The sequence below is a fragment of the Ovis aries genome, chromosome 9 (assembly GCF_016772045.2).
Source record: "Ovis aries strain OAR_USU_Benz2616 breed Rambouillet chromosome 9, ARS-UI_Ramb_v3.0, whole genome shotgun sequence".
Taxonomy (NCBI): Eukaryota; Metazoa; Chordata; class Mammalia; order Artiodactyla; family Bovidae; genus Ovis; species Ovis aries.
This window is the reverse complement of record NC_056062.1, coordinates 83,652,559-83,677,242: the sequence shown is the minus strand read 5'-3', so window position 1 is coordinate 83,677,242 and position 24,684 is coordinate 83,652,559.

Below are 24,684 nucleotides of genomic sequence, written 5' to 3'. Positions count from 1 at the left end.
TACACTCAGATATATATTTCCTTTTGGAAAAGGGTGAGAAATGGAGAGAAGTAGAGTGAAAGGAAAACATGGATGAAAGAGGGAGAGAGGGGAAAAGGAGAAGAGAGACTGAGTTAATGCCAACAGAATCCATTACCCCTCATCTCTATCTGGGAGACTTCATTATCAGTTTCCGCATCCTTTTTAATGTCTTTTAACTTCTCTCCCTTTCTATATTGCCACAGATAGGCCAAATCTGTGGATAATCTCCAAACTTCCTTTTAACAAAGAGTTTTAATATTCTCCGCACTAGGTTATAAGAAGTGCCTAAAAGGAAGTTCAACGCAAGCATTAGAACTTGGTCTCTGTGGCCGCTCCTACTCTGTCACATTTAAGCATTCAGTTCAGTTCAGTCCCTCAGTCGTGTCCAACTCTTTGTGACCCCATGAATCTCAGCATGCCAGGCCTCCCTGTCCATCACCAACTCCCGGAGTTCACTCAGATTCATGTCCATCGAGTCAGTGATGCCATCCATCCATCTCATCCTCGGTCGTCCCCTTCTCCTCCTGCCCCCAATCCCTCCCAGCATCAGAGTCTTTTCCAGTGAGTCAACTCTTAGCATGAGGTGGCCAAAGTACTGGAGTTTCAGCTTCAGCATCATTCCTTCCAAAGAAATCCCAGGGTTGATCTCCTTCAGAATGGATTGGTTGGATCTCCTTGCAGTCCAAGGGACTCTCAAGAGTCTTCTCCAACACCACAGTTCAAACGCATCAATTCTTCGGCGCTCAGCCTTCTTCACAGACAACTCTCACATCCATACACAACCACAGGAAAAACCATAGCCTTGACTAGACGGACCTTAGTCGGCAAAGTAATGTCCCTGCTTTTGAATATGCTATCTAGGTTGGTCATAACTTTTCTTCCAAGGAGTAAGTGTCTTTTAATTTCATGGCTGCAATCACCATCTGCAGTGATTTTGGAGCCCAGAAAAATAAAAGTCTGACATTGTTTCCCCTGTTTCCCCATCTATTTCCAATGAAGTGATGGGACCAGATGCCATCATCTTCCTTTTCTGAATGTTGAGCTTTAAGCCAACTTTTTTGCGATCTTCTTTCACTTTCATCAAAAGGCTTTTAGTTCCTCTTCACTTTCTGCCATAAGGGGGGTGTCATCTGCATATCTGAGGTGATTGATATTTCTCCCGGCAGTCTTGATTCCAGCTTGGGTTTCTTCCAGCCCAGCGTTTATCATGATGTACTCTGCATAGAAGTTAAATAAGCAGGGTGACAATATACAGCCTTGACACACTCCTTTTCCTATTTGGAACCAGTCTGTTGTTCCATATCCAGTTCTAACTGTTGCTTCCTGACCTGCATACAGATTTCTCAAGAGGCAGGTCAGGTGGTCTGTATTCCCATCTCTTTCAGAATTTTCCACAGTTTATTGTGATCCACACAGTCAAAGGCTTTGGCATAGTCAATAAAGCAGAAATAGATGTTTTTCTGGAACTCTCTTGCTTTTCCATGACCCAGCAGATGTCGGCAATTTGATCTCTGGTTCCTCTGCCTTTTCTAAAACCAGCTTGAACATCTGGAAGTTCATGGTTCACGTATTGCTGAAGCCTGATTTGGAGAATTTTGAGCATTACTTTACTAGCATGTGAGATGAGTGCAATTGTGTGGTAGTTTGAGCATTCTTTGGCATTGCCTTTCTTTGGGATTGGAATGAAAACTGACCTTTTCCAGTCCTGTGGCCACTGCTGAGTTTTCCAAATTTGCTGGCATATTGAGTGCGGCACTTTCACAGCATTATCTTTCAGGATTTGAAATAGCTCAACAGGAATTCCATCACCTCCACTAGCTTTGTTCGTAGTGATGCTTTCTAAGGCCCACTTGACTTCACATTCCAGGATGAGTGGAATGATGAGCGATCACACCATCATGATTATCTGGGTTGTGAAGATCCTTTTTGTACAGTTCTTCTGTGTATTCTTGCCACCTCTTCTTAATATCTTCTGCTTCTGTTAGGTCCAGACCATTTCTGTCCTTTATCGAGCCCATCTTTGCATGAAATGTTCCCTTGGTAGCTCTAATTTTCTTGACGAGATCTCTAGTCTTTCCCATTCTGTCCTTTTCCTCTATTTCTTTGCATTGATCGCTGAAGAAGGCTTTCTTATCTCTTCTTGCTATTCTTTGGAACTCTGCATTCAGATGCATATATCTTTCCTTTTCTCCTTTGCTTTTCGCCTCTCTTCTTTTCACAGCTATTTGTAAGACCTCCCCAGACAGCCATTTTGCTTTTTTGCATTTCTTTTCCATGGGGATGGTCTTGATCCCTGTCTCCTGTACAATGTCATGAACCTCAGTCCATAGTTCATCAGGCACTCTATCTATCAGATCTAGGCCCTTAAATCTATTTCTCACTTCCACTGTATAATCATAAGGGACTTGATTTAGGTCATACCTGAATGGTCTAGCGGTTTTCCTACTTTCTTCAATTTAAGTCTGAATTTGGTAATAAGGAGTTCATGATCTGAGCCACAGTCAGCTCCTGATCTTGTTTTTGTTGACTGTATAGAGCTTCTCCATCTTTGGCTGCAAAGAATATAATCAGTCTGATTTCAGTGTTGACCATCTGGTGATGCCCATGTGTAGAGTCTTCTCTTGTGTTGTTGGAAGAGGGTGTTTGCTATGACCAGTGCATTTTCTTGGCAAAACTCTATTAGTCTTTGCCCTGCTTCATTCCGCATTCCAAGGCCAAATTTGCCTGTCACTCCAGGTGTTTCTTGACTTCCTCCTTTTGCATTCCAGTCCCCTATAATGAAAAGGACATCTTTTTGGGGTGTTAGTTCTAAAAGGTCTTGTAGGTCTTCATAGAACCATTCAACTTCAGCTTCTTCAGTATTACTGGTTGGGGCATAGACTTGGATTACTGTGATATTGAATGGTTTGCCTTGGAAATGAACAGAGGTCATTCTGTCATTTTGAGATTGCATCCAGGTACTGCATTTCGGACTCTTTTGTTGACCATGATGGCTATTCCATTTCATCTGAGGGATTCCTGCCAGCAGTAGTACGTATAATGGTCATCTGAGTTAAATTCATCACCCATTCCAGTCCATTTTAGTTCACTGATTCCTAGAATGTCAATGGTCACTCTAGCCATCTCTTGTTTGACCACTTCCAATTTGCCTTGATTCATGGACCTGACATTTTAGGTTCCTATGCAAGGGTTTAATTTCCAAAATATAGAAACAGCTCATACAGCTCAATATCAGAAAAACAACTCACTCAAAAAATGGGCAGAAGATCTAAATAGACATTACTCCAGAGAAGACATACAGATGGCCAATGGGCACATGAAAAGATGTTCAGCATCATTAGGAAAATGCAAATCAAAACAGCAGTTAAGTACCACCTCACACTGATCATAATGATCATCTTCAAAAAATCTACAAAGAAAAGGAAACCCTCCTCCGCTGTTGGTAGGAATGTAAACTAATGGAGCCATTATGGAAAACAGTATGGAAGTTCCTTAAAAAACTAAAAGTAGAGTTACCATATGATCCAGTGATTCCACTCCTGGGCATATACCAGAAAAGATGAAAACTCTAATTCAAAAATATAAATGCACTGCAATGTTCAGCAGCCAAGACATGGAAGCAACCTAAGTGTCCATCAGCAGATTAATGGATAAAGAACATATTATATATATGTATGTATATATGTATATATATATATGCACATATATGTGTGTGTACTTATATAATGAACGCTGCTGCTAAGTTGCTTCAGTTGTGTTCGACTCTTTGCAAGCCCATGGACTGTAGCCTGCAGCCTCCTCTGTCTATGGGATTCTCCAGGCAAGAATACTGGAGTGAGTTGCCATTTCTTACTCTAGAATTGGTGTTTTAGAGTTTTAGTTTCAAGATGAAAACAGTAATGGAGATAGATGGTGGTGATGGTTGCACTATGTTAATGCATTTAATGTCACTGAACTGTACATTTAAAAATGATGAAGAGTTAAATTTTGTATTATGTGCATTTTATGACGATAAAAAAATTAAGATGAGAAAGAAAAAAACAAACTCTGTTATATTAGGTTATAGTCCAGTTGCAAGCTGAAGAATGTAAATCACTTTCCAAGACAATTTTTGCGTCCTGCATGGGGACTTGAGTTTCTAAATTTTTGCAAACACATTGGAGGCTCAAAGCAACAGCCTGAGCAAGATGTGTGTGCTTGCATCCATCATGTGGTAAGATGAGTTTTCCAGGTGACCTCGCTGTTCTGATTCTCTGAAAATATTGGCAGGCAAATAGTCTAAGGTGGAGCTGCAAACGACACTGCAGTCCACCGCAACACTGAATAGTTGAGCGAGATCTAAAGTAGATCATTCACCTGCCTACTTCCTATGAAAACTTTAATAAAGAAGCTTTCCCTCCGAGTTTAAAATTGTGCCATTTTGAAAGCTGGGTAAACTTTCCAGCTCTCACCTCTAGATGGCATCAAATATGACCCCAATCACTAATCAAGTGGTTTCATTCATGTATGGTTGGTTATATTTGTTAGATTCTCCTTCTACTAAACACAAATAAAGGCTGAAGGGGGAAAGGTAGCTTTGTTTCTTGTGGCCTTCTCTTCACCAGAAGAAGGAAAGGGGAAATAGTTAATTAAGAGAGAAAATGAAGAAAAGAGGAAGCAATTACATCGTATCCAGTCCTCCAGTGCACATGTAGCCACATGTAGATCCTCAGAGAAATGCATTCAATTGCTTTCAGACTGGGCCAAACAACCGGCTCCATGCCAGAAAAGAGAAAGCAAATGCTCAAATGCTATGGAACATTCGAGAAGATTACTCACTGGAGTATACCCTTTTCATTCCCACAGACGTCGGCAAACATGGCTGTCGACCTTCAGTCCTTTCCTTGGCTCTTGCTAAGCTATGGGTTTCTCAAGGGAGAAGCTGCTAGGCATGTGTGAAGTTTGTTTTCCTTCATCAAAAGTGTCACTGCTCGTCTCCTGAGAGTATATTACTTCTACTAAATCTGCCTTAGAGGGCTGCTCAGTCCTCTTTGTTACTGAGGCATCAGCTTGGAGTATTATTCTCACTCACAAGCTCCCCTCACCCAAACACACTCTCGCCGTATTTGAAAGCTTCTTGGAAAAAGCACCTGGGCCTGGCAGATGGACACATGTATCCTAAGATGAATGAGCTACATGGAGCAAAACTGTCATCAAAATTCCCCAGACTATAATGCCGGTGCCTGCCTCAGTCATTAATGTCTGAAGCTATGTGGAAATGTGTGTGGCTAAAGCCCAGAAAAAATAAAAATCAATACTGCTGTGTTTCTTGGAACAGCAGTCCAGGAAGTCAAGAATACTCAATACAGGCCTAGATACGTTTTTGCACAGTTTTACAGATGCATGATATGAAAGACAGTCGTTAAATAAAAGAAATATGCTTGAAGACGTTTTTTTGAAGAATAAGGCTAAAGAATTTCCTGAACATTTAACAAATGCATGAAGGTGCAATTTATATACAGCCAGTTTGGTTTATCCAGAGTGCAGTCTGATGTAGTACATGCCTCAGTGACATACAGGTGAACAGGAATTTACAGACTGGTAGCAAGGGCATGTAAAACATGCAAATAAGGACTGGCAAAAGTTATAACAGAAAATAGAGAGTCGTGTGGCATCAGGGGGCATGCACTAACTCTAAAGGGTCTTTCTGGGAAAGGTGATGAGATCCAAACAATTTTAAGTTTCCTGTGAGAACTGCTGGCTGAAGTTCTGGTATGGAGGGAAAGGTGGTTAAAGTACCATCTCTCCGTCCTTCTGTATCAGATAAAGGTCAGCACCTTTTGGGGCAAGCAGAAAGGTGGGGACGCCACCATTGCTTTGAGAGCTACTATTGCCTGGAGGGAGCTATCAATAGAGAAAGTATTAGTCCCAACTCTTAAGCAGTTGAGATTCAATTCAATTAGCAGTTTTCAATGGAACCATCCCTTGTTCTTTTATATCAATATATTGCAGTATGTTGCAGCTTACTGTACCTAGGTAGACACAGGTGATATTTTAACAATGAATATAAATTCTTTTTTAAAAAGTTGCTTAGGAGACCATTTTGAAGCTAGTTGTTTGAAAATGTTTGTGTAGTGATCAGTTTCTGTTGCCAAAGATGTGATTTGTATGTCTATCAGTCACCTCTCTGGTCACGTCCACCTCTTTCCTGTCCAATCTCTGGGTGGGACACAGACTCTGACATCCTTCAAGCAGACCCAAGTTGACAGCACCCAGGCTTATACATGTTTGAGGTGCTTCTTTCTTGCCTCCCACCCCAGGTTTTTCCCATTGACTTGGAGAGGTGAAAGGCTTCCTACTGAGCACCCACAAAAACACAATCCACAGCCAACTTTTGAACCCACGCAAGTGCAATCCAAAGTGAATTTATGGAAGATGGAAGAGAGACAATACATTTTCCTCATTCCTTTCCCCAGAGGGACTGTCCTGAGAAGCCATCATTTATACAGCCTTTGTGAAGATCAACTCTCAAAACTGAAAATCAGTCATGCCCCATACAAGATGGAGACTAACTCAATAACACATCCTTGACAGGCTCTCCCTCTCCGTGTCCCTCCCTCCTGCAACCTAGGAGTGGACAGTTCTAAATAAAACCCAGGTTCTGCTTCCTGGCAAACCCAGACTAAGGCAGGATGTCCCCTCCCTTATCTGTACAAAAGAAAAAAAAGTAGAAATAAAAGATTAAAACCAGTTTTGACATCCTCAAAATAATATACTGGTTTTAATCTCACTGGTTAAAATGCAAAAATGTGCCCCCTTCCAAGGAGTATCTAGAAATTATAGGGTATTTTTTGCAGAATTTAAGCAATAGCAATAAAAAGCTTTTTTATAAAGTGCAGAGGACTGATAAACCCATATCATAATTAAGGGCAGCTAATGATCTACTCTTTTGAAACTAGTTATTTGACAATAAGGCTTCAAATTTATTTGAAAATAGGACTAGTTTCAAAGGGGCAGATAATGTGTAAAATTCCTCCAGAGATGGGGATACCAGACCATCTGACCTGCCTCCTGAAAAATCTATATGCAGATGAAGAAGCAACAGTTAGAACCGGACATGGAACAACGGACTGGTTCCAAACTGGGAAAGGAGTTCATCAAGGCTGTATATTGTCACTCTGCTTATTGAACCTATATGCAGAGTACATCCGGAGAAGGCAATGGCACTCCACTCCAGTACTCTTGCCTGGAAAATCCCATGGATGGAGGAGCCTGGTGGGCTGCCGTCTATGGGATCGCACAGAGTCGGACACGACTGAAGTGACTTAGCAGCAGCAGCAGCAGAGTACATGATGCAACATGGCAGGCTGAATGAAGCACAAGCTGGAATCAAGATTGCCGGAGAAATATCAATAACCTCAGATATGCAGATGACACCACGCTTACGGCAGAAAGCGAAGAATTAAGAGCCTCTTGATGAAAGTGAAAGAGGAGAGTGAAAAAATTGGCTTAAAGCTCAACATTCAGAAAACAAAGATCATGGCATCTGGTCCCATCACTTCATGGGAAACAGATGGGGAAACCGTGAGAGACTTTATTTTTTGGAGCTCCAAAATCACTGCAGATGGTGACTGCAGCCATGAAATTAAGACACTTGCTCCTTGGAAGAAAAGCTATGACCAACCTAGACAGCATACTAAAAAACAGAGATATTACTTTGCCAACAAATGTCCATCTGGTCAAAGCTATGGTTTTTCCAATAGTCATGTATGGATGTGAGAGTTGGCCTATAAAGAAAGCTGAGCACCAAAGAATTGATGCTTTGGAACTGTGGTGTTGGAGAAGACTCTTGAGAGTCCCTTGGACTGCAGGGAGATCCAACCAGTCCATCCTAAAGGAAGTCAGTCCTGCATATTCATTGGAAGGACTGATGCGGAAGCTGAAACTCCAATCCTTGGGCCACCTGATGTGAAGAGCTGACTCATTTGAAAAGACCCTGATATTGGGAAAGATTGAAGGTGGAAGGAGAAGGGGACAACAGAAGATGAGATGGTTGGTGGCATCACTGAGTCAGTGGACATGAGTTTGAGTAAGCTCCGGGAGTTGGTGAGGGACAGGGAAGCCTGGCGTGGTGCAGTCCACGGGGTTGCAGAGAGTTGAACACAATAGAGCGCCTGAACTGACTGAGTGATCTACCTCTTCCATAAGGACTCAAGTTCATTTGTGAGGCATCTTTTTCAGCTAAGAATTTAGAAACAGATCTTTGAGTAGCTTAATCACAAAGTATAGGCCTTGATTCAAATCCAAAATAATGAAGTATATTCAACCACATTTTATGAAAACAAAAAAATTTTTCTACTGTTAATAAAACCTTAAAATTAATTTTAAATGTTTCTTCTTTAGATTTTTATTTTCTATTTTGTGAATGTTTTATGATTCTTACACATGTAATCTTAAATCAATAAATATACATGTACTGGGGTGAATCCTCAAAATTGTTTTGTTGCTATAAGGGTTTTGGGTAGTGTTTGGAGACCACTGACACAGATTACCTGAACTGGATTCCTAGTTCTGTGTCTTACCACTTCTGTGACCTTGGACAAATTACTTGATCTTTCTGAATCTGCCATTTATAAAATGAGAATGGTAACAGTATTCATCTTGTAAAACTGCCATGAGGATTGTTGGTAAAAAGCTGAGGAATGCAGCTGACATACAGCTAGGAATGTGCAAATACTTGCTATTATCATTCAAATGATGCCAGGCAGGTGCAGTATCTTCTACACTTGCCCGACAGAAGGCCCACAAGCCACCACAGGCAAAGTCCCGTATTCCTGAGTGCTTTCAAAGGCTGGGGTAGATGTTCCTGAAAATGAAAATCCCCCTAGAAAAACTAAAAAGCCTTTCAGAGTAGAAAGTCTCGAGATTTAAAGGAGTTTTATAGAATCTGGTCCAAGCCAATCACAGTCAAATCTTCCTCTCCATAGATTCAGCATCCAAGGAGTCAACCAATCAAGAATTCTGGGAACACTTCAGAAAATCTGAGAAAATCAGTCCTCAATTGGTTGAATCTGAGGATGCTGAACCTGCAGGTAGGGAGGGTCAACCGACTATGATTTAAGGTATCTGCAGGGCGTCCTGGGAACAATCTTCCATGGATACGGAGGCAAGAGTGTATTTTACAATAAGGAAACTGTGGATCAAAGAGGTTGATTCATTTTCCAGGTGAAATGCATGGTAGAGCCAGAATCAATGTCTTGATTCTTCTGCGCACACAAAGGCCCTCAGACAACAGATGAGGCTCTGACTTTACCACAGTCAAAAACGTCTATGCCAGCACCTTTCCCTCTCTGAAATCTGCCAATCACAATGGCGCAAAAGATGACATTTGTACAGTGGGAATGATAATAATATTCACCTTGTAAAAAATTACACAACTTAGGGATGACAGCTCTAAAGAATGTCAGCGAGCTTTCAAATATGGAGCCAGTTCCAGCCAACTGCGATCCAAGTAGCTGGTCCAGGCATCAAACCAGAGACTGAAGACCTTCTGTATCAAGTAGGCGTCAGTAACTTTATAACCCCCAACACTCCCTAACCCCCTTACTGCTCTATTTCCCCCCTTGCAGTTATCAACAACTTAACGTGTCCTCTGTGTTTCTGATTTACCTTATTTGGTGACTGTCTATTTACAGCACAAGTTCCAGAAGGGCAAGGGTTTTTGTCTGTTTCCCCTGTGCAAATATTTGTTGACTGAATGGATATGACCTTCTGAGTCATTCCTGCCACTTTGCCTGTTAACCTTTGGTTTCTATGAATACACAGAGACACTGATTTCCTAAATTAAATTTCACATAAACCTTCCAGACATTTGATCACATAGAATTGGTTCTTCTACAAGTAAATATCTGATTTCAATGATTTGATTAAAATGTACTATTACAGCACATCTGATCTAAAGCCTACTAATTCTATGAATGCCAGCTAAAATATCATTTCCTAAGGAAAATCACCTCCAACCTCTGAGACAAGGCAGGTCCCATATTAATGACTTCCATTACACACTACACTTTGTCTGTTAACACATCTGTAATTAAATCACTATATGTCATTTGTTTGTTCAATGACAATCTTTCTTCCCTTCTAAGCTGTAAATTTCATGAAGACAGGGGCCATCATGTCCATCACTGTATTCTGAGGACCCAGCAGAACCTAGCATATAGTAAGCACTCAAAAAGCACATACCAAGTGAATAAACAAGCAGAAATCTAATATGTATTCCATCTTGAACAGATTCTCAAAAAAAAAAAAAAGGATTTAATAACACATGGTATAAGCTATAAATTTGGTCCTTGAAATCGTTTAAGCAAACTCTAGAGAGCTGAGTAATTATTCTTTCAAATGAAGCCAGTTCCTAGTTTTTTCATCTAAAGCTGATGATATACAGTTACTTCTAGCAAGATATTTTCAGTTATTTCTTTTATATTCCCCAAATCAATATTGCAGGCTTAATAAGGAAAACTTCAATCTCCCAGCAATTTTGCCTTTGACCCCAAGTGAATTGTACTGTCCAAGTTTCTGGTTTCCTTCCAAAATCTGTATCTGGTTTTAAGATAAATTTTCCCAAATAAGCCATAAACATGATTTTGACGATTGAAGAATATTTTCATTTTAGATGAGTAAACCAGAGGTAATTCAGACTTTTAAAATTTGTGATCTATGTACCTATGCATACTTGCTTTCATTTCCAAGTTTCCATCACTATGAGCTCTTAGAGTAAAATAATATCCTTTTTCCTCTTGGGCATTTTTCCTGGATCCTAAGAAAATAAAATAGAAGCAAACTAAACCATGCTTCTTTCATGTTGAAGAGATATATAAGCACAAGTAAAAACCTCTACCCAGACACATATAAACAATTCCCTGCCAAAATAATATTGTGTTCATCCTTTGAGTTTAAGAATTCACAGAAGATTTAACATAATGGCAGTCAGTACTTGGAACTAGACAGACTGGAAAGAAGGAAAGAGTCTGTTTAGTCCCGGCAATTTACAAACTTACCTGAGAATTTCAGAAAGAAAGAGGTACAGTTAGAATAACTTACTTGCTATGAATGGAGAAAAAAAAATCATGTTTTAGTCTCATTGAGCAATTATATATTCGCTTCATACCATACACTAGGTTTGAAAGACTTTAGAGTTTCATACTAATACAGAAAGAACTTTCTGCTGGGATACTGCTGGTTTGATTATAAGCCACATACTTTGCATTTTAAGTGAAACTACTTTATTCTTTGACTAACAGCCATGGGGTGGTGGAAGGGGGCATGGAATAGAGAGAAATGAGATTTTTTTCAAAAACGGGAAAAATGAAAAAGAGAAAGAGAGCTTGAGAGGACAGTTTTCTTACTGGCAAAATGTGTGTAATCTAAGTCTTTCAACTGCAAATGGAGGAAGTATGAAAGCTTAGTAATCCCAACTTACTGAAAATACAGAATTGGGAACATGATACAAGAAATTGACTAGAGCAATGGCTTTTTGCTTTGCTACACAGGAAAACGATTCCAAGAGTTCTAAAAAATTACTGATGCCCGAGACCCATCCTTAGAAATTCTAAAATAATTAATCTGGGTGTGGTCTGAGCATTTGGATATTTCAGAGCTTCCCAGGTGATCCAAAGTGCAGCCAAAATTGAAAACCACTATGCTAAAGGAATTATTGAGACCCAAGAGCCCACAAGCCAAGGAACTCATTAATACCAGAAGTCAGAGGAAACAAAGATGTGAAGATTAGAGTAAATCTCATCCTAACCTTGAGATCTATCTTGCAAAGATGGTGTGGAATTTCTGTTAGAGATGAGGACCCTTTAGGAATCCTGGCCTCTTTTATATCCTCAGCTCGCTTAGGAAAAGATGAAGCTCATTCTGCTTGGTAATAAATAAAGCGACCATGCCAGGGCTTCTGTGGTGGAAGGCGGTGAGACATCTCCAGATTGTTATAAAGGAGTGCACTCTGGTCCAGAGAGTGGACCAGAGAGATCTCTCTGATAGTGGAGTGAGAGGTGGTCGTTGATCTTTTTAATAACCATTTCCTTAGCAGTTAGATTTTCTCGATGATAACCATGAAAAATAACACATCCAGTTTTTTCCACCTATTTCAGATTTTCTAGTGCAGTAATATCTCTCCTTTGTAGATCTCAAGTACTGTAATTTTTACTATACACACACACACACACACACACACACACACACACACACACATACATACATGGACAGGGAAAATGGGTGCTTACAGGGAGGATCAGTTCAGCTCAGTACAGTCACTCAGTCATGTCTGACTTTCTGCAGCCCCATGGACTGCAGCACACCAGGCCTCCCTGTCCATCAACAGCTCCCGGAGTTTGCTCAAACTCATGTCCATCTCATCGGTGATGCCATCCAACCATCTCATCCTTTGCTGTTCCCTTCTCCTCCCACCTTCAATCTTTCCCAGCATCAGGGTCTTTTCCAGTGAGTCAGTTCTTCGCATCTGATGGCGAACGTATTGGAGCTTCAGCTTCAGCATCAGTCCTGGGAGGATAATAAAACGCTAAATGAAATAAGCTAGCAAGAATAGTTAGAAGAGAAGTTCTAGAACAAGGGGAAAGGAAGTCGTTTAGTCGTGTCCAACTCTTTGCAACCCCATGGGCTGTAGCCTACCAGGCTCCTCCATCCATGAAATTTTCCAGGCAAGAGTCTAAAACAAAGAGCTGGCAAATTAGAAAGAACAAGAAAAAGGGTAGACTGTCATAATATTATGCCTTAAAATAGTGTCAAATTCCTAACACTGGCAAGCCAAAGTACTTCTGTGCTCTGTATAAAGTATGCCACTCTATAATAATGTTGTTGTTGGTGGTGGTGGTGGTGTTCTGTCACTAAGCCATGTCCAGCTCTTTGCAACCCCATGGACCGCAGCATACCAAACTCCTCTGTCCTTCACTATCTTTCAGAGATTGCTCAAATTAATGTCCACTGAATCAGTGATGTTATCTAACTGTCTCATTCTCTGCCACCCTCTTCTCCTTTTGCCTTCAATCTTTCTTAGCATCAGGGTCTTTTTCAATGAGTTGGCTCTTGACATCAGGTGGCCAAAATACTGGAGCCTCAGTTTCAGCATCAGTCTTCCCAGTGAATATTCAGGACTGATTTGCTTTAGGATGGACTGGCTGGATCTCCTTGCAGTCCAAGGGACTCTCAAGAGTCTTCTCCAACACCACAGTTCAAAAACATCGATTCTTCGTTGTTCAGCCTTCTTTATGGTCCAACTCTCACATCCATACTTGACTATTGGAAAAAACCATAGCTTGGACATTTGTCAGCAAAGGGATATAGTTTTTAATAGGCTGGCAAGGTTCATCATAGCTTTCCTTTCAAGGAACAATCATCTTTTAATTTCATGGCTGCAGTTGCCATCCAGTGATTTGGGAGCCCAAGAAAATAAAATCTGTCACTGCTTCCTCTTTTCCCCATCTATTTGCCATGAACTGATGGGACTGGATGCCATGACCTTAATTTTTTTAATGTTGCGTTTCAAGCCAGCTTTTTAATTTTCCTCTTTTATCCTCATCAAGAGGCTCTTTAGTTCCTCTTCACTTTCTGCCGTTAGAGTGATATCATCGGCATATACATATATGGGAGTAAAACTGTGAGAAACGTAAAAAAGCAGAGACAACACTTTACCAACAAAGGTTCATGTAGTCAAAACTAGCTTCTCTAGTGGTCATATACGGATATAAGAGTTGGACTATAAAGGAGGCTGATCACTGAAGAACTGATGCTTTCAAACTGTGATGCTGGAGAAGACTCTTGAAAGTCCCTTGGACAGCAAGGAAATCAAACTAGTCAATCCTAAAAGAAATCAACACTGAATAGTCATTGGAAGAATTGATGCTGAAGCTGAAGCTCCAATCCTTTGGCTACCTGAAGAGCTGACTCATTGGAAAAGACCCTCATGTTGGGAAAGGTTAGAGGCAAAAGGAGAAAGGGGCAGCAGAGGATGAGATGGTTAGATAGCATCAGCGACTAAGTGGACATGAATCTGAGTGATCTCTGGGAGATAGTGAAGGACAGAGGACTGGTGTGCTGCCGTCTCTGGTGTCACAGAGAGTCTGACATGACTTAGTGCCTGAACAACAGCAGTCTGCACACCTGATGCTGTTGCTTTTTCTCTGGGAAATGTTGATTCCAGCTTGTGATTCGTCCAGCTGGGCATTACACATAGAGGCAGGTAAGGTGGTCTGGTATTCCCCTCTCTTTAAGAATTTTCCTCAATTTGTTGTCATCCACACAGTCAAAGGCTTTAGTGTAGTCAATGAAGCAGAAGGTGAAGGTGAAGTCACTCAGTCGTGTCCGACTCTTTGTGACCCTGTGGACTGTCCTCCATCCATGGGATTCTCCAGGCAAGAATACTGGAGTGGGTTGCCATTTCCTTCTCCAGGGGATCTTCCCGATCCAGGGATCGAACCCAGGTCTCCCACATTGGAGGCAGATGCTTTAACCTCTGAGCCACCAGGGAAGCTTAAAGTAGATGTTTTTCTGGAACTCTCTTGCCTTTTCTATATTCCAATGGATGTTGGCAATTTGATCCCCGGTTCCTCTGCCTTTTCTAAATCCAGCATGTACATCTGGAAATTCTCAGTTCACGTACTGTTGAAGCCTAGCTTGAAGGATTTGAAGAATTTGAAGAATTACCTTGCTAGCATGTGAAGTGAGCACAGTTATATAGCGGTTTGAACATTCTTTGTTATTACCCTTCTTTGGGATTATCATGCCTTTATAATCTTCTTAAATGTTAATAGTATCAGTGGCCCTATATCCAAAAGCCAAAACGTGAACATATTGTGAACATTTGTGGACAACCTCCTAAGAAAACCAGGCAATCCCTATGATGAGGTGATTAAAGGGAGAGAATAGTATTTTGACCCATAGTGGAAGTGAGGCAGGATGGGAGAGGTTTCGACTCTGCTAGGCTTCAAGTCACATGGATATACTTCATGTACTCAAGCATGAACAGGCCATGATTGGGCACAGCCAGGTGCAGGTTATCTGTTGCCATGGTAATAATATGTAACAAACCAAAAAACCTCGGTGGCATTTAACAATAAATGTTTATTGCTCACTGTCTGGAATGGTTAGCTAGATGGCTAGATGCCTTTGCTTGTCTTGGCTGGGCTCACTCATATGCCAGTGTGGGCTGGCTGAGAGCTCATATAGGATAGCCTCAGCTGGGACATGTGGAGCAATTCAGCTTTGATCACATCTCTGATCCAGGCCTTGTGTCTCCAGCAGAGAGTTGGGCATATTATAAACAAGACATCGGGCAAGAACAGACAAGCTCCAGTGTACATGCACTTTCCAAGCTTCTGAATGTATCATGTTTACTCAACTCCCATCATCTAAAACAAGTCACATGGCCTAGGCCATGTGTACCAAAATAGGTATACACTAGAAAGTTACACAGCAAGTGCATGGATATGAGGGTGCAGGGAGTAATGAATCGGAGCAAATCAGCAACCTACCACATCAGATTACCCAGCCTTATTTTAGTACCATTCTAGGCACTGTAGGAGGTCAAAAGATATAGTGCCCTGCATTTTAAATGTCTTGAAGAAACATTTCTTTCAAAATATGGGCCATGACTACTTCGTGGGTTATTAAATTGATTTAGTGGATTATGATCAGCATTTTAATAGGATGAAGTAGCATGGAATGGTAGAATAGAAAAGAAATAGAAAGTATCATAGTCTACCACCCATTAGGTAAATACTGTTTCATAAAACCTTTGACTAGAGTGTGTGCACACAAATGCTAGTTCCATTGAAAACTGTATTTCTTACTGTAAATTTCAGACAAAAATTTGAAAATCACTGTTTGAAAGCATCGTAAACCAAACTAAAATTCTAATTTTGCATGTTCTTCATCCTTCATTCTTACCACCATCAGTGTGAACCTGTCAATGATGAGTCCTCAGCCAAAGAGTGGAACCTAGATCTTCACAGACAGTGTCCAGTGAGCAAGAAGGCATTTGGCGGAGCAGGGAAAGCCTGCTTTGCTAGCGTAAGTCTCGGTCTCAGACTGCAAAGCAGCTTACCTGTTGCTACTAATAGCCTAAACTAACATGTAAGAAAATAGTCTAGAATCTCCCTAAGTTGAACCCAATACTGCGTTCTCACTCTTCTCTGCATGCTTTCCATGTGTGAAAATACATTTATGAAATGTTTTGTTTCATCGTCTTCTTTTTCAAGGTAATAGCACAATTTTGAAAGGTTAAATTGCTGTAAGAACTCAAATGAAAATACAAAACATTGGGACTTCCCTGGCAGTCCTGTGGTTAAGACTCTGTGCTTCCACTGCAGGGGGCGCAGGTTCCATCCCTGAGAAAGGAAATTCTACACACTGTGTGGTGTGGCCAAAAAAAAAAAGAGAGAGAGAAAGAGAAATACTTAGCATTGAATAGCAAATAAAATTTTCTCTGACTGTTCAATAAAATCTATAAGGAAATAAATATATTTTTTAAAGGTTAAGAGGTAAGTTTAGCCTCTTTACTTTTTTAAAGTACTACCTTAACTAGTTAATATATCATTTTCCTTACACAGGTCTTTATATCTCTGCAATATCACATTCTTTCAGATTCCTTTAAGAATATAATCATTCTCTTTAAAAAACCATCTGATACTGATTCTATCCATTTCAAATCAAATAACCTCATATTTAGAGAGAAGTGTTTCCTTTGGGTATAAGATTAATAATAACTCACATGAAGCTGGGTCCAAAATAAGGCAATCATTTTGGAAGTGCGAATGTATTTCTAAGGATTTTAGCATCCAAATGAATACTCAAGATAGGACTTCTTATCACACAGTAAGTGGTTCTGCTTCCTGATAAGACAGACCAAGCTTGCCTTAGATACATACATATATTATATCATAAACTCATTTATATGTATGAAATATATTGTCCCACTTGATATTATTTGCATTGAGCATATTTACTTTATCCTTTAAAGGACATAATATTACAAGAGACCTGAACACAAGAATGGCAAATGATTCTTCCACATGGAATGTATGGAAGACCACTATGGCCTTCCCTAGATCACTGGCTAGAAGATCACTGTGATTCTAGGGAAAGTTATGCAATTGAAAAGGCCAGCATTTAATCAAAATAATTTACAATTACAAATAATTTCGGTAGAACCTTCACTTTGGCAAACGTAACATTTACGGTTGTGAGCCCTTCAAAGTGATGCTAAAATTCCAAAACATGTCATCATTTGTAATGATGTTCGTATGTTAATTTGATCTGCACATGTTGTAAGACGGTCCTTCCTAAAGCAGAAACAGGAGAGAAGGGTGTGAGGACTTGGCAGAGAGAAGCTCTATGATGGAACATGAGGGTGGTGAGCTTGGCTTTGTTGTTCTTATCGCTGAATGTAAACAGATCATTTAATCTTGAGTTACACTTGATTACATTTCACAAGGGAACTTTCCAGAGGGGTAATAATGAGGCTATAACCCTTGAGAATGTCAACAATCTAGTCCACTGCAAAATATCAACCTGAGAATCTTCCCTTACATTTCTCATCAAGAGATTCCATCCTTGCAGAGTTTTGCCCCCAAGGAGGCACTTTAGCTGCACCTTCAACAGGTCAGTTCAACACTCGGTTACACTGACAGCTTCTAGGAGGTGCAGCATGAGATACCGCCAGTGAATTCCGTGCTACTAAGCCCACTCCCCCAGTTCTTTCACTGTACAAATGATATGGATGAGACATGACCAGATAGTGGTGCTGACTGAACTTCTGCAGGAAGGAAAGGTAAACTAAATTTAGAATACGTATTAGTTCTTATTACTGCAAAGCATTGGTGCTTCCAGAATAAAATGAGCCTGATGTAGTCAACTTGTCACCAAGTAGCTGGTTGATCTCAGCTACTTGTGGGAATAACATTCTGTCAAGGGCTCAGCCTTGAGTTGGCAACAGCAATTATTTTCCTTTGAAAGTGGGAATCTATGCTGTTAAATCCATGAGTAGCTTTAACCTCTGCCTCTGTGTCCCCTTCATTCATATACTTAGTGTGTAGTTCTGTGGTGGGAAAGACAAAAATGCTGGCTAACATCAACTGTCTGGCTTAAACTGTCTCCTAGATCATTTTAGTGCATAGAATGGTAAAGACTTTCTAGTAAGCACAAACTGATAAGTGATACAAAAGTCACACTTGCATATGCCAACTTCCATATGTCCATCCACCTACCTCTACCCTAGACTCTATCTCTGATCTTCCAGTCTCTGACCTTGACCAAACTGGCCAGGTCGTTCATCATGGCCCAGACAAATGGACCATTTCTTCTTGCTGGTGAAGTGGATGATGAGGTACACTGCTCAAAGCTCTACTGTGGGAAGATTTTTTTCTTCAGTGTTATCTTTCAAGGTCACGCTGCACGTGGCTATATTGCACCCGCCATCCATTTTTAGCTTGCACCCATGTATACTAAGTCAACCCATCCATAAATCAGCCTCAGGGTTATCCTCTCCTTTCAACTAGGTGTATGCACCTCCCTTCCCAGCTCAACCTCCTGATAGGTTTTGGCTGAAGTAGAGGTGCTGGTATAACCACTGTGGGTGATGTAGGGCGGGGGGAGGCGGAGCGGGGCATGTATTCATGGCCCTGGTGCTCAGTCTTGGGTATGCCATTTCTATGTTATGATGGGTTGCTGTGGGGTCTGCTCAACTTTATGACTTGACGTGCCCAGCAGAACCCAACTCATCAGAGGCAGCACTTGATGTAGTCGCTTGGAGCGTATGACCCAAGCAACAGAGCTGCGCCTCATGTTCCACCACAGTCTGAACCTACTGCAGAGCCTTTTTCTGTTTCAGGCTCCTCTCAAAACTGACAGCCTTTGGGGTCACATGATATGTGAGCTGGAGCAGTATTCCCACGTGTAGAACGTGTTCCTCTAGTACCTGAATAGGCCTGGTAGACACTGTGCTGACCTCTTTGCGATAAGGGATGAAGGTTGAGGCAAGTTGTCTTGTGTTTTGGAGATGTCTCAACACCCTCCTAGGACTACTGGACCCCTGAAAACTTTGCCCGAGTGGAAGGTCACAAAGTCTTTGTAGAATTTATCTTCCACCCTGTAGACCGAGGACCAAAATCTTCAGCATGCTAACTCCTCTTGCAAATCCTGTCTGATCAGCATCATATTAACAATGTGATAAATCGCTTGATATTCTACAGGATGTCCCAACAGTTTAGATGTTTTCAGAATACATTACAACAGAGATCTAAGACTTGATATGGTCTTGGGACAAAACTATAAATGTATATTTTTTCCCCTCCTTGTGAATGTGAACCTTTTCTAACCTCTTCCCTTATAGGGAAAGAAAAGAGCCCTATTACCAAATCAACAGCTGCAGATTGTGTAACAAGGCCGTGTTAATCTGCTCTCGCAAACAAAATGCTCTCTGCCAGTCTCTGCCACGGAGGCTACTACTTGAGCCTCAGTGGTCCCCAGTCATTCTCCAAGATCCATCCAGTTTTGGCAGGAGCCAGGTTGCTAATTTAAATGGTGATATGATGAGGATCTCCACCACTATATCCTTACGAACATCAGGAATGGCTCTAATCTTCACTCTCTCTCTTATATTGCTTTTTGTTTAATATCTTGGCTAGGGATGTGGGTAGGCAGTTTCAAAGATTTCCTCTTGGCCCTCTACACTATCATACCTCTTACTCTGCAGGCTAAGGATAAGCTTCCAAATTTTTCAGCTCCAGTTATATATTCAGGAACTAAGGGAAAGACCACCTGGTGAGTCCACAGACCCAGTGGATCCATGGCAAGCTGGACTTTAGCCAAGATTCTGTTTATTCTGTGCTCTTCCTATATCCCAGATCTAGCAGTGGGACCATAATGGTGCTGCAGGTCCCCAAGTATCAATGTCAGATCCTATGTCTAACAATCCCTGAAGTGTCCTAATATTTCCCTTTCCCTATTGTGCAATCACTCAAGTAAATACCCATAGGTCCCATTGCAGAGGGGCTGGAGGAACCATTACCACATTTAGTTGCCACGGTGATACAGAATCCTTTCCACTGGAACACAGCCACCTCTTCAGGCCCTGGATTCTGAGTCTGAAAACTGATTTGGGTCTGAACGCTGAGAAAGGAATTGTGACTTTCCCTTAGGGTGACCATTCTCAGTTTCCTGTTCTTTCATGACTGCTTTCTTTGATTAAATATGTGTATTGAGAATACCATCATTGACTCTTCTATTTCACCCCGAGCAATGTTATTTATCTTATGTTAACTATCTCTCTGCAGTTCTCTGTAGGTTAAGCCTCCTTGGCTGCCACTCAGTTCTGGCAGTTGTCCCAAAAATTGCAACCCCCCTGGCTTCTGGCAGTTAAGTGTAGCCACCCGGCCTCTACAACACTGAAGCTCCACAATCCTCAGAATCAATGAGCCAAGCTTGGTGACAGCCTCTCCTACCATCAGCTCTTACCTGCAGAAGTAAGCCATGTGGAAACAGATGAAGACCACCTGAATGAGAAGAAACAGCGACTGTTTATTCAGAGCTCGCTACAGCAAGGAAGTCAGCCACCATCACTCATGCTGGCAGAGACTCAAAGGCAGGCAGGGGAGTAGAAAAGCTTTACAGTGAAAAATAAAGGCAGACTTTAGGTATGTTCTGATTGCAGGTGGTTTGCACAAGGAAGCTGGAAGCAAGCTAGCCAGGAGGGCATCTTATGAGATTGGTATAAGGAGCATATTCGGCTTTTGGTGGTTGGTCCTGAGCCGGAAACAAGAAGAAATAATGAAACTGCCCATTATTGGCTAAGTCCTGACTCTGGGCCAATTGCAAGAGAGGTTGTGGATGTGACTATTTGTATATTCGGTCCCTCTGCCACCACTGAATTTCCTGGCAACGTTGGTGTCTCTCTGTCCTGGGCTTGGTGTAACTCCTGGCCTTTTCTGTGAAACATATTTTGAGAAGTTTCTGAGGATGTGTTTTCTGGCCTTGCTTAATTTATCTAGTCTAGAATACCCACCTCCCTTCATCCATTGTCTGCCAAAGTAATTCAAGCTTTTCAACCATGGGCCATTGTTCTCAGTGTGTTTTGGGGGTCTTTGCCAGGGTATTAAATCCTGCATTTTGAAAAAATTGTCCCCAAGTTCACAGACTCACTCTTATCCAGTCTTATGTTCCAAACCTTTTGATTAAGCAACCTCAAATCCTTCCCACTGGGAACTCCCAAGCTTAATGCTTAACTCTCAGTCAATGCTGGCTAATTCTTACAGCTCCATTTCCTCTCTTATCAGCATGTCCCTAATTGGGTTTTGCTGCATCTTAACCCAAATTATCAACCCAGTGGTCAGGAAAAGATGTAAGGGCAGATCCTGAGGGGGAGGTGTATTGCCTTGAAAAACAAGACATCACAGAGTCTTCCCACCAGGGGACAATGCTGTCTCTTAATGGAAGGACTGGGCCACCTCTGCAATTCTGAGGGCTCAGTGGAATATGGAGAGCCAAAATCTTTGGCAGCTTCAATTCTGATGTCATTGTTTGATGTGTTAGGGTTCCAAGTTTGCCCAACTGGAACCTTGGTTCTGGCATAACAGATCTTTTGTTTATAGCCAATCATCTTAGTAGCTTGGCAACTCCATTAAACCCTGAGTTTAGTCTTCAGCTTGATCTGCTCACACACTGTAGGAAATAAGGGACTCTGCAAACCATAGCCTTTCTGGCAATATTCTTTTGTTTCTTAACTGCACTCAACATGTCTTTATGCCTCCATAGGTCATCAGTACAACTTAGTAACAACCAGCTAATTCCACTAGTTTTAGCAGTTGGACTGCCACTTTGCACCAGAGTGTCTGTGCCCCAAGTCTCAGTGAATCCAGTCCCCAAAATACATCTCACCTCCTGCTTTGCCCACTCCTGCCAGCAACAGTGTTAAGTGGGTCTTGAAGCAGACACTCAGATGGAGGTAAGGAGGAAAGAAGCATCTGGGATAAACAGGGGAGGAAGAAAAAGTGGGCAAGAAGGACTGACTACGATGCAGACCTGACAAAGACTCAGCCAACCCAGGGAGGAGCTCCTGGGACAAGGAACATCCTGCATGGAGCAGACATGGTCGGTCACTGGCCAAGAGCGCTCTGCGAAGCTGAGGTGACTCTGAAGTTGCTAAGAGCTGGAGGACTGTCTGTAAACTGCCCCCCTTGCAGCTGCATAGCAAATTCTCTCTGGAAGGTGATCCAAGCAGATCTCCGTGATCTCCGTGCTCCCACATCATCCAAGTCCCAACATTTATGCTTCCTTTCTTTTTCTTGAAATTGTTGACTATAACTTCCATACGACTATTAGTGGCAAATGGCTTTCTCTTTTCTAATTTGATGGGAAAACCTCAAGTGTCTCCTCTACAGACATAATCTTGGCTATTGGTTTTGCAGATTCTTTATCCTATTAAGGAAGTGTCCTCTATAGCATAATTAGAGAGAGTTATTAGGAAGGAGTGCAAATATATGCTCGGCATCTGCTAAGATTGTCTCTTTTCAAGCTGTTGATATAATAATGCTAAATTTCTTAGCTATGTGGTTCTTGGTTCTTGCCTTTCAGTTTCCCTGACTTTACCCTTTTACCCTGAGCATTCTCTAAGAATCTTCTGTCTCTCTGGTCCTTTCTCTGCTCAAGTTCCTCTTCTGTAGCCCACAGCATACAGCTACCTGCTTGGCCGTACTCCTGTCGTTAAAGGAATTCAGTAATTGATGCTCTGTTTTTATTTTTAAAAGCTCTTACAGTTACTCCATGATTTAAGAGCCCTAGAACTATATCTCAAATCCCATCTCCCTATTCATTTATTCAAACAATGCCTTCATGTCAAACTCTGCAGCAGAAAATTTTCCTACCACAAATTCTATTCTACATGGTAGGTGCCAATCTATGGAAAACTGTTGACTTAATCCCTCAAGTATAATTTATATAAAATAGACTAAAAGTACAGTTTGCTATGAAGGAGAAAAAAAAAACCAGCCTTCTATCTTTTCTTACCACCAAACAATTTTTATAATAACCTTTCAAAAAAAACCAGCACCATCATGCTCTTCCACACTGTGTGTCTGGATGTCTCAATATAATACCCTATAGGAAGGGGCACAAAGGCTTAGAGAGAGTTTTTCTATCACTCACTCTTACTACACTCTAATTCTCTGTTAGAGAAAATGGTTAAAAATAATTTGAGACATGTGGCATTTATTTCTCTATTGTCGGCCTTAAATTTTATAGACAGAAACTATTTTGGGATCAGGTTACATGATCTTGATATTGATCCCTGGTTTTTAATGGTCCTTTAAAGCCTTTACTGTAATATCAAAAAGGATGGATCAAAAATTGATGGCAAATGGGTTCTTGACAGAACATACGCAGCCCTAAATGGCACAAATGTCCTAACCTACCCACTCTTTCATTTTCACCCAAACCATTTGATAGATTTTTTTTTTGATAACCCAAATACATGATCTCCTCTCATAGCCTCTTCCGTTATGCAATGACATAGTTCTGTTATTATTCTGAGAATGGTCTCAAAGAGCCACTAAGCTTTTGGGGCAATTACTACCATGAGGAACAGATCAATATCAATTAGACCAACGCTAGGACTGCTGCTTTTCATAAACACGCTTCAGCATTTTGATTCTAAATACAGAGCAACTCTATGAAAAGATTAACTCATTTCATTATTTAATGGAGAATTTTGCAATTAACTCGTCCAAACAGAGTCATTGGAATACAGCCCTACACAAAATCAAATATTCCATAAGTTACACTATGCCAGAAACAAATACCATCAAAACTGGAGTTTGGCACCAAGGCCAGACTAAGGAGGTTGCTGGTGATAGAACTATGCCAAAGATGATGTCATTGATCCACCTAGACCACCTCAGACCCCTCCTGCCATCCCTGAATGTCCCTGTACTGGGTTCCATGTGCTTTGGCTCCCAGCGACCAGCAATCATGTGTATTCTTTGGAGGAAAACCCTCATGGCGCTAGAGCAGCTTTGCCCTGAGTGGGCAGAGAGCTGTAAGGGTCTAGATGTTTACACAGCATCTCACAGCCCCACCGCAGGGAGTCATTCAATCAGTCTGAATAATGGGTGCAAGCCAAAAGCCCAACTCTTCTGCCTCGGGTAGGAAAATTCTGATGCATAGATTACAGCCCAGAGTTCTTTTGTGGCTCAGGCAATGCTATGTTAGTCAGAATTCTCCAGAGAAACAGAACTAGGGTACATAGATGAGAGATGATAGCTAGCCAGACAACGAGAACTTGGATCATTTGATTATGAAGGCTGAGAAGTACCCCAATCTACCCTCTACCCTAGGAGACCTAGGAAATCCAGCGGGACAATCCAATCTGCCGCTGAACACCTGAGAACCAGGGGGAATGGTGACGCAAATGCCACATGAGGGCAGAACAGATGAGATGAGATGCCCCTGATCGGGCAGTGATGCAGAGAGAAAGGAACAGATTCCTTCTCCTGCTGCCTGTGGCTCCGTTCAGGCCCTCAGGGGACTAGGCGATGCCCAAGCCACATGATCTTAGGGAGGGCAAGTCCTTTACTGAGTCCAGATGCTGACCTCATCCACAAACAACCCACA